Source organism: Pseudorca crassidens, chromosome 9 (genome assembly GCF_039906515.1).
Source record: "Pseudorca crassidens isolate mPseCra1 chromosome 9, mPseCra1.hap1, whole genome shotgun sequence".
Classification (NCBI taxonomy): Eukaryota; Metazoa; Chordata; class Mammalia; order Artiodactyla; family Delphinidae; genus Pseudorca; species Pseudorca crassidens.
The window spans coordinates 35,929,055-35,936,670 of NC_090304.1; positions in this window are offsets into that span (position 1 = coordinate 35,929,055).

Here is a 7,616-nt window from a genome sequence, read left to right on the forward strand (position 1 = left end):
CTGCGCGAACGCACGCGGATGCCTCAGCTCACTGACTCTGCCCCCTGGCCCCTCCGGGGGCAGCCGGCTAGGGACCCACGGTCTGCATGACTATGGAAGGAGGACAGGTTCCCTGAAGAGACCTTCCTTGTGAGCTTCCTTGAGGGCTTCAGGCCGCTTTGTATTGTCGCTTTAATATTTATTAAGCTCTCAATCGTGCAAGGGCTTTCCATGAATTACCCCATCTAGGCTTAACAACAACCTTTGAGAAACTCCCAGTTTGAAAGCTGGAGAAACTGAGGCTCAGAAAGTCGCGTTCGACCCCTGGAGAATCTCCCAAACCCTCCCACAGGGCCGTCTGGGGGCCGATCGCGCCCTCCCTAGAGGACCGCTCTAAGGCAAACCCAGCGAGGTCGGGAGCGGGGAGGAAGGGAGATGGGGTGGGACTGTGGTGGGCTCTCGCTGGGGGAGGTCAGGAGAGAAGGCGGGGCCAGGAATCCCACAGGGGCGCTTGCTTCGGCCCTGGTGGGCGCTCGAAAACACCCTGGACTCTGGCAGCCACGGGGAAAGCCGAGGGGCTCTACTGGGCGCTTCTTCGGAAACAGTCCCCAGTTTCCAAGGAGCCAAACCAGGATGCGAGAACTGTAAAGGGCAGGCCTGGCAGCCCCCCGACTTCCGCGCCAGGAAGCGCGCCCCTAGGTCAGAGTAGGCCTCCCTCGGCGGGCCCTGGGCCCACGTCCAAGAGGGAGTCCCGACTTCGAAAGTCAGTTTTCGCAATTTGCATTTGAGCCGCCCGCACCAAGTGCCCGGCGCCAGCGGAGCGTCCAGCCAGCGCACCGATGATGCTCCGGGGCGCACTGACGTCCCTGCCCGGGTTGGAGAGAGAAGGAGTGCGCAGAGGCGGTGGAGTACTGCTGTCCTCGCCGCCCCGCGCCCCGGGTCAGTCCCCCGGGTCTGACGTTTCTCCCGCAGGCCCTCCCTCGCCAAGTGCGCACTCGGTTCCCTCCTGGGGCCCGACGTGCGTCAGGTCCTTCAAAGGCGGTTGACGCGCAGGCTGCAGGCGGTTGGCAGAGGCACTGCTTTGGCTTCCCACCTTCCCCCCACTTCCAGTCGCAAGGTTCTGTAGAGGAGGGGCTGCGTGGAGAGGGGAGGAAGAGTGCGGAGCGGGGAGACCTAGAGGGGTTGTTCTGAAGCCAACGCGGATGCGGAGTGGCGGGCACCAGCCTGGCAGCCGGGTAGGGGGCGAAGGCAAGAGAGAGCGTGCGGGGGCAGGAGGCCAGGGGCGGCCTTGCGCCCCGTTGGGTGTCAGCGCTCGGGAAGCGCCGAGGAGTGAGCCGCAGTATTGAGAAAAACAAGAAGAAAAGGCTCAAGTCCTGCGGTTGCGGGCCTCCACCCACGCCCTACGCCGCCGCCTGTTTGGAGTGATAATCGGCCTCTGAGCGCCGCCGCCGAGCAGGCCGTAAATCCGCATCCGTCACTGAGCAGCCATTCGGTCGGAATCAGCCGGTCGCTATGGCCTTAATTACTTTGTCAAAGATGAAAAATAGTAATTGATTTTGCCCTTGATCACTCTGCTCCCCCCGCCCCGCAGTTAAGCAAATAAATAGCTATTTTTGAACCCCCCTGTCCACCCAGCAGAATGGGGGGGGCAGGGGAAGGGGAGTCTACTGAAAAGGAGGCCATCCCGTGGCAGCCCTGACGCCAGTGTTTGTGCCAAGACACAGGGGGCAAACTGGAACCCAGGCAGGAGAGGGCTTGGAGGGCAGCCTTTTGCCTTCAAGATGCTGCCCTCCTCCACACTAGAGGAGGAGAGAAATGGAGAGGAAACGGCGTTTTACAAGCCCTGGCTCTGGTGTTAGCCTGTCGCTTGCGGCGCCAGCTTCCTCTCGTCCTCAGGGCAGCAGGTGAGAAACAGCTGCCTGGCCAATTTGACAGAAAGGCGAGGAAACTTGCCTAAGGTCAGAGGGCAGAGCCAGAATTTGAGCCCACGGTCTGTGCTGACTCTGGTCCACAGTCTGTATCTGTGTTCAGATGATTTTGCTATGGGAGCCATAAACATCTGAAACTTCTATAGATGATGGGTGCGGGGTGCTCAGTGTGGGTTTCAGGTGACATTGATAACATAGTCAAGAAGCCATGCAGTATTTTTGTCCCACTTGTCTGCTACTGCCGGGTTCCACTGCAGTGTTGTTCTGTGTTAAGAATGTGGGCTCTGCAGACAGACTACACCACCTCCTCGCTCTGTGACCTTGCGGGGAAATTCTCGATCTGTAAAATGAGGATAATAAGAATATGTATTAACCTCCCTCAAGGGTTGTTTGTGGATTAAATGAGAGTATGCGTGTGAAGTACCTACACTGAGGTCGGCTGCGTGGTATTCTTGCAATAAGCAATTGTTATTACTCAGACTGCAAGAATTATCTGTTTGAAGCCCCTTAGATTTAGCAAATAAAACAGTTCTTTCTCCCTGGTCCAGAAGCTTTACTATGGGTAGACATGCACAGAATAGAAAGCCTGGCAAACTAGATAACCATTGTGCAACATTTTCCCTCCTCATTCAGTGGTGTGGTCACACAATAATCAAGTATTTATCCTCATTAAAATTGGGAGCATCCTGAAAAAGTAATCAAAGAGGCTGCTAGGAGTGTGTCCTGTTTAGATGGAGGTAAATCTAAACGTACACAGCAGAACCTTAGAACTCTGCAATCAGCTTCACTGTCCAGCTCTCATTTGAACCGCGGGTGTCAAGGAAACACAAACTAATCAGGGACATCTTCCCTCACTATAGCATTTCAGAAGAGTTTGTACTTGGAAATCAGTGGCTCAGCTAAGTAACTAGCCTGTGTGCAAAATGTAGGTCCAAAATCTTGAGACTCAGACAGGCAGGACGCTTGTTCTTGAGTCAGCAGCAGTGATGATTTTCACTTCACTGCAGCAAAACACAGAGCAGTGGGCATAGGTGCAGACGCAGAGAAGTTTAAAACAAGCTGCAGAGGACATTCAAGGTCATCTATAGTCCCACACGCCTGCTTTACAGTGAGAAAACAGAGGTCCAGGGAAGAGAGGTGAGTGCTCAAGGTCACTTGCAAAATAAGAACGTCTAGCATAATCTTTTTTAAAAGGAGAGAGAAAAAAAGAGCAACTACACTATTTTTTGATGTAGCAACCTCACTCTTAGAAATCTATCCCAAAGAAACAACACTACAGTGCAAGAATGCTTATTATAGCACAGTTGATAAATGAAGCCTCGGGGGAAAATATCCACATTAGATCAATAGTACGTCTAAAGCATGAAATGATTTTGTAGCCTTAAAAAGAATGGTTCAGAGCCATACAGTTGGCTTGGACAGATACTCATGAGGTATTGAATGAGAACAGCAGATGCACTAAAGTGTATATAATATCATTCCTGCGTGTGTGTATGTGTGTTTGTGTGTGTGTATGTGTGTTTGTGTGTGTGTGTGTGTGTTTGCGTGTGTGTGTGTTTTCCAGCATACACACTGGGTAGTATGTAGGATTACTGGTGGGCAGCATGGGCATTGATGTGAGTGGAGAGGAGAGAGGGTAAGAGGTAAACAAAAAAGGAAAAGAGAAGGAAAAGGCTGTACTGTAAAAAAAAAAAAAAATGGTTTTAAATGGTTCTGAAGAACCTAGGGGCACGACAGGAATAAAGACGCAGACGTAGAGAAGGGACTTGAGGACACAGGGAGGGGGAAGGGTAAGCTGGGACGAAGTGAGAGAGTGGCATGGACATATATACACTACCAAATGTAAAATAGCTAGTTAGTGGGAAGCAGCCGCATAGCACAGGGAGACCAGCTCGGTGCTTTGTGACCACCTACAGGGGTGGGATAGGGAGGCTGGGAGGGAGATGCAAGAGGGAGGAGGTATGGGGATATATGTATATGTATAGCTGATTCACTGTGTTATATAACAGAAACTGACACACCATTGTAAAGCAATTATACTCCAATAAAGATGTCTTAAAAATGGTTTTGATTGTCATATGTATAAATTTGTTAAAAAGTGTATAAACAATTTTTAAAAGAAAAATAAATTCAGTACTAGAACCTACTGCTTTAACTAATGAGGATAGTCACCAAACGAGCTACTTTCATTAGGAAGTATTAAGCCTACATCTATCTGACTGTCTTTCTCTGAGGAGCAGAACTCAGAGAAATGAATTCAGTTAATTAAGGATCCGAGCTACCGATATTTGGCTAATCCTCCTTCCTAAAGTCCTGCTGTTTCTGCCTCCTAGCTCTGCTGAGCTGGAACCAGGGCCTAATGAAAACCTTTAGAGAACATAGTTTTGGAAAATATGATGATGTTCTGCTCCCCCCACCCCATCCTTGCAATGTCCATTAAACTATAAAATAATTTAAACTAAAACAACACTAAACTGAAATTTTTTCTGATTTCTACTTTTTCCATAATGACAACATTGATACTTTTCTGACCAACAACATATTCACTTCTTTCCCTTGCTCCCCGCCCCCCTTTTTTTAAATCATTCTTTTGGTAGCCCTGCTTTAATGGTTGCATATGTTTGGTAAAACGACCCAGTAATCACTTCCCAAGTTTAAGTCTTCTGCTCAAAGTTCCCAAACCCAAAGTTGGGGAAACCATCCTTGAAAGAGAGATCAGGTCCCAAATATATTCATTATTAGAAATAGAAGATTTCTAATACATGGGGTACAAGAGAATTGACATTTTATTAAATGTTAGCAAAGAAGAGTCTCTTTTTTTGTTTCTTGAATGTCCCTGTTTCCCTTGGCCTTCTGTTGCTGTCCTAGTTAGTGGAGGAAAAAATTTGAGTTCAATGTCATGCAAACCTAGCAGGAATTCCCACAAGTAGAGCAGAATAGATGTTGGGAAGCTTTACTGTATAGGCAGCTGATGGAGTTAACTCAAGGCTACCGAGTCAAATCTGAGCAAGGTACAAAAAGACACGATGGTGAGGACAGCGGTCCAGAAAGTGGGACACTGAAAATTCGAGATCTTTTACATGAGTGGGAGCTGCCAGGCAGCATAGATAGGTTTCTGGGCCTTATGATTTTGTCATTTGGTGGTGCTCTTGTAAATTGGGCTTAGGGGGCCATGGACATTGGCACCAAATTTGGTACTGTTAGCTCTAGTAATCTACAGCATTCACTACAGCATGAGACCATATCAAACAATGACCTGGAGGAGTCCAGCTCAGTCTACTATCTTTGATAGACAACCCAGAGTTCATTGATCATGATGGTAGTTGCCCCCGGGATGTCACCATTAGAGCCATGAGAGCTTAGAAATGACCCATGATATGTTTAAAAATAATCTCTTAGGGTTTGCATTCCATTGCAGAGTGTTTCTATGTTCTATCTAAACATATTCCTAGGTGGGGGTAACATGATATGGTGAAAATAGGGCTTTAGAATTAGACGACTCAGGGGTTTGAATCCAAGTTCAGTTACTAGCTGTGTGTTCTTGGGCAGTTACTTCTCTGAGCCTCGCTTTCTTTTTCAGTAAAACGGGGCTTCTGTCGTAATTAAATGAGATTAAGCATTTGAAAGCGTCTAGTACAGTGCTTGGCACAGAGTAAGAGCTCTTCCTACCGTGAGACAGTGGGTTTTAGTGGGTTTGATTAACACCATTCCGCTAGCAGTGTAACAAAATGACTCCTTCCTCGAGAGCTTAATATGACTGGATTTGTTGGCCAAATTTCATTCTCCCCATCTTTCCTGATGGGTCATGAGCTTTTTCTGGTGTCCTTTTCTGTTTTCTGAGCTTTCTCTGGAATCCTTTTTTGTTTGCTTTGCTTTTTGTTTTCCGTCTTGCTTAGAAAGGCCAGGCACAGTCATGACTCTGCCTTTGCATCTGCGGTACACTTTGCCTGAAGTTCTCCTCCCTACAGAGTGAATTCCTAACCACACCTTTAGACTCATTGCCCAAATATCTCCTCTCAGAGGCTTCTTCTGAACGGAGTTAATAGCTCCACGCTCCGTGCTTCTCTAGCACTAGTGTAGTATAATTATTTCCAAGTGTGCCTTTTCTTCTATAGAAGCCACTAGCCACACGCGGCTACATACGATTAAATTAATTAAAATCAAATGTAAGATTCCATACCTCAGTCATACTAACTACCCAATAGCTACTTGCACTGAACATTTACATCATTCCAGAACATTCTATTGGACAGTGCTGTTCTAAATTGTGAAGCCTTCAAAGGCAGAAGAGCTTGATTTTTTTTACAGCCTCTGTATTTCTACTCGTACTGACATAGAGTAGGCCCTTAGTATTTTTGAATGAGTGACTTAAAAGTCATAGAATAACCTCTTGGTTTCTTATGTCACCTTACTGCATTCTCTAAATCATATTACTGTGCCTTTTTATTCTTTTTCATTTTGTTTTTCTGATTATAAAGACAATACGTGCTCATTACAGAAAATTTGGAAAAGCCCAAAGAAGAACATACAATTATATATTCCCAACACCTCCAAATATATCCTATTAATATTTTGGTGTAAGACCTTCTAGACTTTCATGTGCATAAAGGTATGGTTTTTGTTTTTATAAAATTGAGATCATGCTGTTCATAGTCTTTTTTTAAAATTTATTTTTGGCTACCTTGGGTCTTTGTTGCTGCCCACGGGCTTTCTCTAGTTGTGGAGAGCGGGGTCTACTCTTCATTGTGGTGCGCAGGCTTCTCATTGTGGTGGCTTCTCTTGTGGAGCACAGGCTCTAGGCACACAGGCTTCAGTAGCTATGGCACGCGGGCTCAGTAGTTGTGGCGCACAGGCTTAGTTGCTCTGCGGCATGTGGGATCATCCCAGACCAGGGCTCGAACCCACATCCCCTGCATTGGCAGGCAGATTCTTAACCACTGCGCCACCAGGTAAGTCCCCATAGTCTTTTGTAATCTGCCTTTTTTCACTTATATTGTTGAAATAGCTCTGCCCCACTGCCATGAAACCTACATTATTGTTTTTAATTGTTGCACAGATTTTCATGATATGAATACACCACAATTTAATAATTATTTTACATTTGAATTGTTTCCAATATTTATTATAAATACTACTGCATTACATATCTATCTATATATATCTTTGCTCACATCTGTAATTTGGATTCTTAGTGCAAATTCCTAAACATGGAATTATAGTTTAAAGAAATTGCACATTTTTGAGAATTAGAGCCATCTTATTTGCACCAGTTTTGTTTTGTTGATGTTTGCCTCAAGACATAGAATGGAGCTGTGTATGAAGATGTAACCAAGCTCTGAGTACAGCGTGACAGTGTTCTGTGGTTTATTTCCATTCCTCTTCCCAGTGATACCCAGCAATCTGTGAATACCTCTGGTTATAGAAAAGCCATGGAAACATAAAGCCATAGTATGTTTCTATAAAGACTAAACCAGCTTCCTCTTTAGCATAAAGGAATTTTTAAATGGAAAGAATATTACTTGGCAAATACAAATATTTGTAATTGTCAATATGCACAATATTCAAATTTTATAACTATTAGGACCAAACAAATAAGCCCATCTGTTTATACAGCATTTAACTAAATAGTTGTGAGAAATAATATAAACATCGTTAAAATGTGCAGGATTTGCGAATGCTTCCTCTGCAGTGGAAATGCGTGATTCAGGG